Genomic DNA, 9,707 nt, shown 5'->3' on the forward strand with positions numbered 1-9,707 from the left:
CAGAGGCTGAATGGTGTCAAAACAGATACGATCAGTTGAACTTAATCGAAGAGAAACGTATGACAGCTCTATGCCATGGACAGTTATACCAAGCAAGGATGAAACAAGCCTTCAACAAAAAGGTTCGACCTCGTGAATTTCAAGAAGGCGACCTCGTGCTTAAAAAGATCTTGTCTTTTCAACCAGATTCTAGGGGCAAATGGTCTCCTAATTACGAAGGCCCGTATGTTGTCAAAAGAACATTTTCTGGCGGCGCCATGACTCTTGCAACCATGGATGGTGATGAACTCCCACATCCTGTGAATGCTGATGCAGTCAAGAAATACTTTGTCTAAAAAAATACAAAAGAATAGCTCGGTAAGTCGAAAACCCGCAAAGGGCGACTTAGGCAAAAATGAGCGTCTCGGTGGATTGAAAACCCGAAAGGGCGGTCCAGGCAAAAATTAGAGACAATAAACAGAAAAATTCATCCTGGTAGATTGAAAACCTGAAAGGGCAATCTAGGCAAAAATTAGGGATTTATGACAAAGTAACTGCATCAGTCCATACTTCGTCACCTGAAGAGTCTGTACTTCATCAAAGGATCTTCGATCAAATCATCGCCAATCTGAAGCAACAAGCACAGTTGGAACTCAAAGTTGTTGGGGGGAATAGTGGTTATTGCTTTCAATGTAGCCTTTTCCGCATAATTACCATTTCCAACTTTTGTAAATACTCCATGGAATCACGCCTTTAGCTGATTACCATCCTATTAAATAAATTTGAGCCTTGTGCCCACTTGTTTGCAATCTTTAATTTCTTTCAGCTTGCAAAATGACGCTTTAATTGTGTTATTCACTTTTGGAACAAAAAAGAAAAAAATAAGTTTTAAATGAATTTACTTCACTTTTCTTTTTCAAAATAAAAGCGAAATTTTCCTTTGAGTTGTGAACAACGGAAGGAACATCAGCAGTCGTCTCCACAGGATGAACAAAAGGATTCTCCCTGGAAAAATTGTTGAGACAACGGTATTCTTGTCCCAGAAAAGAATTCTTGAAGCAATTATCCCTCGAGGTAAAGAAGCTCTTCTATCCCCAGTGAAGAAGGTCTTTTATCCCCAATGACGAAGATTTTCCATCTCCAGTGAGGAGGTTCTTCCATCTCAATGAGAAAAGATGTTTATCTTCCCCAAAGAAGTTTAAAGCACGCAACACCATTCATCACCTGTGTTATCTACACCGTGTTGAAGAACATTTGCCAAGTATCTGGTTGTATTGCGACGTCGGTCCTTCTCCAGTATATACTTCATTGTCTGTCAGTATTGTCAGTGTACATGCTACATTCATGACATTCATCATTCATACATATTTGCATCATTTATGCATTCTTGCATTTTTCAATACTTACTTGTTTAGGATATATTTATCCTCAAAAAGAAAAAAGAAAGAAAAAAGGAAAAAAGAAAAAAGAAAGAAAGAAAAGAAACAGGTATGAGCGTGTCATCTCTCCAGTAGGTTGTCACCCATAAGCAGAAAGAACATCTTCTTTCTCCAGTTCCCCACTGAGATCATTCCTCGTGGAAGAAGGTTGCTTTAGCTTCTCCTCTCAAAACAAAGGAGAAAATACCCATTCGAGTTCATTCCTCATTGGGTACAAAGTCTTGTTTGACTGTTCTTTCCAATTCATTCTTGGTTAGAACCTTGTCTTTACCAGAGATTCAAATTCCGATTCCCCAAACAGAGTTGTGAAAAACAGACAATAAGCAATAGCCTCATCATCTGAGCAGCTTATGTCTCTTTCAGAAGACTTTTCCTCTCTAGGAAATCAATCGTGAAGACCATTTGACAATCAGGGCCTTATTACTGTTCACAAGGCTGAATAACCAGTAATTTCCCTAGCAAAGTCTCCAGAATCATTTTATCACTTGGCTGATAATTGATCATGTCTTCAAAACCGCTATCACGAGGCTGGTAGTCGGTAACCTTTTGTTCTGGTTATATTATTTAACATGTCTATCACAAGGCTGATAGTCGGTAATATTAACCGAACCTTTGAAACTCTTTTTACTATGGCAAGTCTATCACAATGCTGATAGTCGGTAATACAGTTTCATACCTTTCACCTTCGCATTATTAAACAAGTCTATCCCCATGCTCATAGTCGATAATGTCGATAGGTAAGCTTTTCTTACAAAGCTATCATTCCCCTGTGAAGCATACACTTGCTTTCCCGAAAAAAAAACGGATTCTCTTCCTAAAACGGATTGAGGTATCCTTCCCGATCTCTTTTCCCCAGTGGAGTCAGTTCTTGATATTCCCTCGGTAAATACATCCTTGCATCACTCGCAATTTTGGTATCTTAGGTCCAAAATTCGCGTCTTCTGATATTTAAGTCTCTTCCACCCTATCAAAACGAAGATTTTCAATCTTCATCTCTCAGGTTGAAGAAACTTAAATAGGGACATCTGTCATACCCCAATTTTTGACCTAAGATACCACCTCATATCATAGCATATGCATCATTTGCATCTCTAACAAATTGCATAGTTTGTGTTTGCTACTTGTGACTCAGCAGGGATTTAATCAAGAAATCACTCATCAGTACAAGCAAAAATCAATTAGGGTTTTGTTCTCCCTTCATCTCAAATGAATCATCTTCATCAACAATCAACATTTGGTCCTCAGAGATTCATTTCAACAAGCTCAAAGGCTCTGAATCAACCAAGTTAGGGTTTTGACTGAAGTTAACATACTCCTGACTTTTGCTCAGGATTTGATCTAATGACTTGGGACATGACCTCAAGACCCCAAGTGCATCATTTTGACCTAATCCATTGGCTTAGAACATCTCCTACACAAGGATTGATCAACAGTGAAATTTCAAATCATCAGATTAGGGTTTTGAACTATCAGGGACTAAAATCAGGGATCACATTTGGGAAACCCTAAAAATCCCCAGGAAGTCAATCAAAGGTTTCAATCACCTTCAAATAATTCCTATGACAACATCCAATGGAAATTACATCTCAATTCAAGATCCACAGTCATCAATTTCATCAGGTCGACAATTAGGATTTTTGACCTAATTTATCTGAACAACTGACTTTTTAATCAGGACATGGTGCCACAACTTAAACAATGGCTCAAGGTCCTCTAATAATTCAATGTGATCCACCTTTTATGCGCCATTGCCATTTGTGTGATTCAAGGGATTTGTTTGGAATTTATTTCGCGACTTTTGGCTTATGGATTCATCATGGTGAAGAATTGATTCATATGGATTATTTGAAAGTTGGTACAAGTTTGAAACAATTCATGGAAATTTCACCGAAATTGCAAGAAATATCTTTTAGTCCATTTGTTGAAAGATTATTTCAAGTATGGTTTTAAACCATAAATTCAAGATCATTTCAAATTCATGGTGCAAGAATATATTTCAAGACTTGAAATTCAAAAGTTCACTACTTCAAGGATATTCCACCATTTCCTTTCAAAAGGGATCATTCAAATTTTCAACATTCAAAAGGAATTCGAATTCAATTTAAGATCATTCAAGAATAATTCAAAGCTTCATGCTTGAATAACAATTTCATTCAAGTTCTAAAAGAAATTCAAGCATTTACAAATGATGTTTCTTTACATGGAACAAATGAAGGGACTTTATTTAAAATTCAAGAATTACAAAATTCCAATCATTTGCAAGAATACAAAGTTTCATTCATACAAAGTTGGAATTACAAGGAAAAGAAAAAAATAAAACTTCAAATGCAATTCTTGAATTCTTCAAATCTCCATCCTTCAAGTTCAAGCTTCTTCATGCTTTCTTCAAAGTCCTCATGCAACATGAAAAAGAAACATAAGAGGGGTGAATTTAGCAAAAGAATAATTCAAGACAAAAAGGGGTGTATTTAACAAAAGAATAATTTCAAGACAAAAAAGAGATCAAAGAGAGATTTTTTTTCCCACTTGCATAAGAAATATCTCATGAAGAATATTCTTGCAATCATTACAATTTGCCAATCAAGTTTATTATCATCCAAACATGCCCTTAACTTTTCCTATAAATAGAAGGCCTCATTTCATTGCAAATCACACCAAAGCTACTATATTACTAGCTTTCTCATTTCTCCCTCTTCTCTTATAGTTTTCATGTTTCTTGGTAAGAAGGAGAAATTCTTCAAACCAAAGAAAACTACTTGAAAAAAATAAGAGTTTCTAGTTACAAAGTTTCTTGAAAGAGGGGAGTGAAGAAGAAATTCTTCATACCTTGGTGGAGAGTTCCAACTTGAAGGCCATCTTCAAGTCTCCCTAATATCCAATGAGAGGTGGTGGTCATCTTCATCAAAGAGCCTACAACAACAAGCAAAGTTGTTAGAGAAATTGTTAGTAACAATTCAAGGTTGTTAGTAACAATAAAGAATTCAAGGCATACCCTCAACAAAATCCGGCGAAAACCTCCTCGCCGTAGGTAAGTTAATTTCACTCTTACCCTCAATATTGTTGTTGCTATTTCTCTGTTAAAACAAAATTTCCATAAAAAAAATAGAGAAAGCATGTGTTAGTATCATAAAAGAGAATTGTGTCATAAAGAACAAAATTGAGTAAAGTACACTTGGGTCTCTACCTCTGTTCGTGAAACAAATCGGGCCACTGGAAAAAATTTGAAGGCTGTTATTGTTGCTGCAAGTAAAAAAAAAAGCAGAGACAGCAACAACAAATCACAGTTCAGATTCGAAATTAAAGCTTCAGCAACCATCAATTCAAAAATTCAGTGTCACAACAATAATACAGAGTTCAGAATCGTTTCGGCAACTGAATTCAAAACGCAACGATCATAGCCATTTCCAGAAACAGAATTGATACGTACCTGAACAAAATCCGGCAAAAACCTCCTTGCCGCAAGTAAGTCACTTCTACTTTCACACTCAATTTTTGCTGTTCTTTATTGATTGTGTATATTCTGAAAATCAAAAGCAGAGAGAGTTAATCGATCAAAATGAGGCCAAGTCACTGTTGTTGTTGTACCTGCGAATTTTTTACCAAAAAGCAGAGAGAGCATGATTTGTTGTTGCCACCAAATTGTACCATGAAGCAAAAACGAAATTAAGAGAAACATACCTGAGTTTTCACTTCTGTTTGTGAGTGAAATTGGGTTACAGATTGAAAGGTGGTTCCTATGATTTCCGGCAAGCTCCTCCATGGCCGCCGTTGTTGTTGCTCGCGAGAGATGAACACCGAGAGAAGGAGGCCGCGAGATGCTTGTTGCTGGTGAGAGAGCTTTGTTGCTTGTTTTGTTCGCGGAGAGACAAAGTGAGACATCCGAGTGTTGTTGCTGTCGGAGAGTGAGCATCGAGGACGGGAGAGCAGAGAGTGATTAAGGGGGAGCTACCATTTCTGTTTATCGTGAGAGGTGAAGAAGGTTTCAGAAAAAAAGCCAAGAGGGAGCGTTGCCTCTTTTCTCAATTGTGTTTAGGGTTTTCCAACCCGTTTCTGTTAAGAGAGGGTGGATCCGGGTCACACTGACCCGACCCGGTCCGGCCCACTCCTTTTTATTTTGGCATTCAGCTTAAGTCAGTTGTGCCTGCACCCCCCATGTGTTCTTAAACACCTCCTTGGCCCATTACTAGTTTTTTTTTATAATTATCTCTTTAATTTTCTTTAAAAAAGGATTTTCATAAAAGACTTAGTATTATTTTATTTAATATAGGATTTAGTTTTATTTTCTAATCCTTATTGAAAAAACTCCAAAAAAATATTTTAGATGCATATTTGATTTTATGTTTTCTAATTATTTTCTTTTTTCCATGAAAAAACACAAAAAATATCTTTTCTTAGATTAATTTTGTTTGAATTTGATATTCTCATATTATCTTGTGTAGTTAATCATTTAAATTTTTATTTGATTATATCACTTGAATTTTCTAACTTCATCCGAGACTTCGAGATTATTTCTCTGTTGTTCTCTGTTTGTTTGGTCTTCCATTTGCTGTAGAATTCCATAAACAATTACTGGATGATCATGGAATGCTGTAAGCTGTGAGCTTATTCGATGTTCTATTTTGCTGGTGTGGATGCTTAATATCCATTGAAATCCTAATTTATTCCAAGCACATCACTCAAGGATCACGGTAACACCTCAAACTCGGAAATCCAATTTTCTCATTCTTCGAGGTAAGCCTAAAACTCAATCAACTGTTTTCACAACAGTAATCAATTCACTTTCAAACCATGCAACTCATTGTTTTTCAAAACAGGGGCCTCTCGAATATTAGAGAGTATAAGTCCCTTTTCTTTTTCTTTGTACAGTTTTTTTAAACAGGAAACTTTTTCCAAATTACTTCCAAACAGTTTTTAAAACAATAAATCTCACATCTTTTTTCAAAACCATCCACCCTGTTTTATGAAAATAAAACAGGGGCCTCTCGAATATTAGAGAGTGTAAGTCCCATTTCTTTTCTTTTTGTACAGTTTTTCTTAAACAATAAAACTTCTTCAAAAAAACAGAACCTTTTCAAATAATTTTCAAATCATTTTTCAAAACAACAAAACTTCAAAGAAACAAAACTTTTCAATATACCACGGGCCTCCATGTAGGTATAAGCCCCAAGCCCTTTTGTACATACCCACTCAAGTACATGAAATTAGGTATTTCATTGTACGCCTTTTGAATAACAAACCAAAAATGAAGGTTTCTTTAAATCTTCTCAAAAATAACATGGGCCTCCATGTAGGTATAAGTCCCAAGCCCTTTTGTAAATACCTGTTTACATAGCTTTGAATAAACTCAAGTGGACTTCTCCCCGAGTGTGAGTCCCGAGCCCTGTGTATACAAATGGATCATGCTTACAGGTATATTTCCTTCATAAACTCCATTATATACACACACTTTGTCATATATATAATTGTTCATACCTGTTCATGTTTGTTCATACTTGTTCATGTTTATTCATATGTGTGATATGTGTGCTTGTTCAACTTAGTACAACACTAGGTTCCCCATAGCCTCCTATTGGGCTTCGTGCAAAGAATCTCCACTAGTTTAGGTTAGGACATAGAGTATGGTTTCCCGGTGAAATCGCTCTAAGAGCTCAAACCAACTATACCATGCCTCCCATTGGGCTTTGTACAAACGAGTGTCCCTCCCATAGCCTCCTCTTGGGCTTACAATGCAAGGACCCTGGATTGTCCCTCCCATAGCCTCCTCTTGGGCTTACAATGCAAGGACCCTCGGATAGCCTCCTCTTGGGCTTCGTACAAGGACCCACGGGCTTCTTATAAGCATCCCCAATATCCAAATCAAATACCCTAGGAGATTAGACATTTATCATCTCTATGATAGGAGTATCTCTTCTATATCATCACAAACAATCAATCAATCAAACTTTTTTGCCACAAGGCTGGCTAATCAATCAAACCTTTTTGCCACAAGGCTGGCTAATCAATCAAACTGTTTTACCATCGTACTGGATGATTAATCAAAGTTTTTGTCACAAGGCTGACTTCATTGAAACTTTTGCCACAAGGCTGGCTGATTAATCAAAGTTTTTGTCACAAGGCTGACTTCATTGAAACTTTTGCCACAAGGCTGGTTAAACAAAAACATCTTTATCATTCTAAGCACCCTAAGTGGCATGGCCCCGGGCTTATAATGAAAAGATTTTCAAACAAAAAACAAACAGATGTATGTGATGATATAGATTAGATACATCTAGCATTTAGACGACATTTGTCTATTTTCCTTTGCTTCCACTAGCATAAGTGGGAACTACGATTGCTCTGACTTTCTCAACATCCCTTTGAGAATACGTAGGCACAAGGTCGATCCTTGGCGAGCAAAACAAAACAAAAAAAACCATTCAAACCTTAGCACCCGTAGACCCCGAGCTACAGATGCTCTGATTCCCTCTAAGGGATATGTATGCAGAGGATCGCGATGATCTTTGCGAGCATAATCAAACAAACACCTTAGGTCCCACCTATTTCACAAGAACCTTTCAATAACATGGAATGAAAAACAAAGCAAAGAAACCTATAGAGTACTATAGATACGTTGGGTGCTAATACCTTCCCTTCGTATAACCAACCCTCTTACCCAAAGATCTCTCCCCCCACTTTTAGGTTATTGCAGCTTTTTTCCTTTTCCTCTTTTGGAAACAATAAAAAGTTTGGTTCGTACAAAAGAAAAATCATTTTTTCGAGCACTCGAGCCCAGAGAAGGCATCAGGTGTCTCATCTAGAAAAGACAACGATTTTTCGCCCGCGACAGTAGGTACCGGATTGCGGGTTAAGAAAATGTTGATAACGTGCACACTTATGAACTGGTCGGGATTAGGGAATAAAACCAACCCATAAATCAAAAGAGCCACAACTTCTTCAAAGGCTAGGTAACTTCTGCTTTTTAGTAGTAATCGAGCCTTTTCCATTAAGAACTTGGCGAGCAAACCCTTGACTCCACTCTTTGTTTCCCAATTGGACTCGATTTCTGACTTTCGTAAATGTAAGGCAGCACCAATTATTTCAGGTTTTGGAATCTTTTCTAAACCAGTGAAAGGTAATTGTTCTCGAACAGGTAACCCAATCAGTTCAGAGAACTCTTCCAAGGTGGGTACTAGCTGGTAATCAGGAAATGTAAAACAATGATGTTCGGGATCAAAGAATTGGAACAGGACCCGTATCATGTCTTCTTCAAATTTTGAGGTAACCAAATGGAGTAAGTGACCGTGCTTTTTGGTGAATTGAGCATTTCTGGGAAATTCTGATATTAAGTCCTTGAGTTCAGACGGCACTGTTGAGATGTTAATCCGGATATAATCTCTGGTAGCGGGAGCCATTACCTGTAACAACAGAACAAAAGTAAACTCTTTGATCCTTGAAATGATTAGTGTGAAAATGATATGTTTATGATGCTTATGATGTCATGATGTTAAACATGTGGCACACACAAACAAATCAAACAATAGCCTTAGGTTTAAAGGCTTGCATGAGGTTGATAGGTGATACCCTCCCCACTGAAGTTGAGTTGGTTTAAACCTGTCTTAAAATAGTATTCGGGTTCTATGATCCTTGGAGACAACATCTCAATACGGCGCTCGGACAGCCGATCAAAATTGTGAATACAAGATCACACTCACAAAGATGTTTTTGATTCATGGCAAACTCAACAAGCATACAAGCAACAAGGTACAAGCAGAAGAACTCAAAGAAAAGCAAGCTTTGGTCACTCATAACAGAGCAGGTCGACCTACTATGCATACAGATCGACTAAACACAAGCAAAATAAGAGGAACTCAGAAAATCAGCAGTCAGGTCGACCTACTCCCAACACAGGTCGACCTAAAATGAAGAAATTTACATATCATTCTGCTAGGTCGACCTACACAACAACTAGGTCGACCTAATCTGAGAAAATTTCCCCAAAACGCATCTGAAGTGGATTCTGGTCGACCTACTTCTTTGACAGGTCGACCTAACTGGGAACAAATGACATCCAAAGGATATGCAGCTCTGTTAGGTCGACCCAGCCCTAAATTAGGTCGACCTATCTGATCAAAACTGACTTCCAAAGGATATGCAGCTCTGTTAGGTCGACCCAGCCCTAAATTAGGTCGACCTATCTGATCAAAACTGCCAAAATTTCTGGTTTTCTCTGCATCAACTGAAAATCTCTCATATATATTGTCCAAGGTTCAATTATTGAAAACAACACCAACGACTGAAAGATACACAAAG

General features: G+C 37.5%; 1 long non-coding RNA gene across 1 annotated transcript; it reads right to left on the bottom strand.

Annotated features, from left to right (window-relative positions):
- Positions 1 to 3,700: 3,700 nt before the first annotated feature.
- Positions 3,701 to 5,388, bottom strand: LOC131609319 (uncharacterized). Its single transcript, XR_009286086.1, has 5 exons — positions 5,097 to 5,388; positions 4,846 to 4,938; positions 4,603 to 4,658; positions 4,411 to 4,492; positions 3,701 to 4,328 (listed from the first exon to the last, which is right to left on the bottom strand). It is a non-coding gene; the product is annotated as an uncharacterized LOC131609319 (long non-coding RNA).
- Positions 5,389 to 9,707: the final 4,319 nt, after the last annotated feature.

The sequence above is a fragment of the Vicia villosa genome, linkage group LG6, assembly GCF_029867415.1.
Source record: "Vicia villosa cultivar HV-30 ecotype Madison, WI linkage group LG6, Vvil1.0, whole genome shotgun sequence".
In the NCBI taxonomy this organism is placed as follows: domain Eukaryota; kingdom Viridiplantae; phylum Streptophyta; class Magnoliopsida; order Fabales; family Fabaceae; genus Vicia; species Vicia villosa.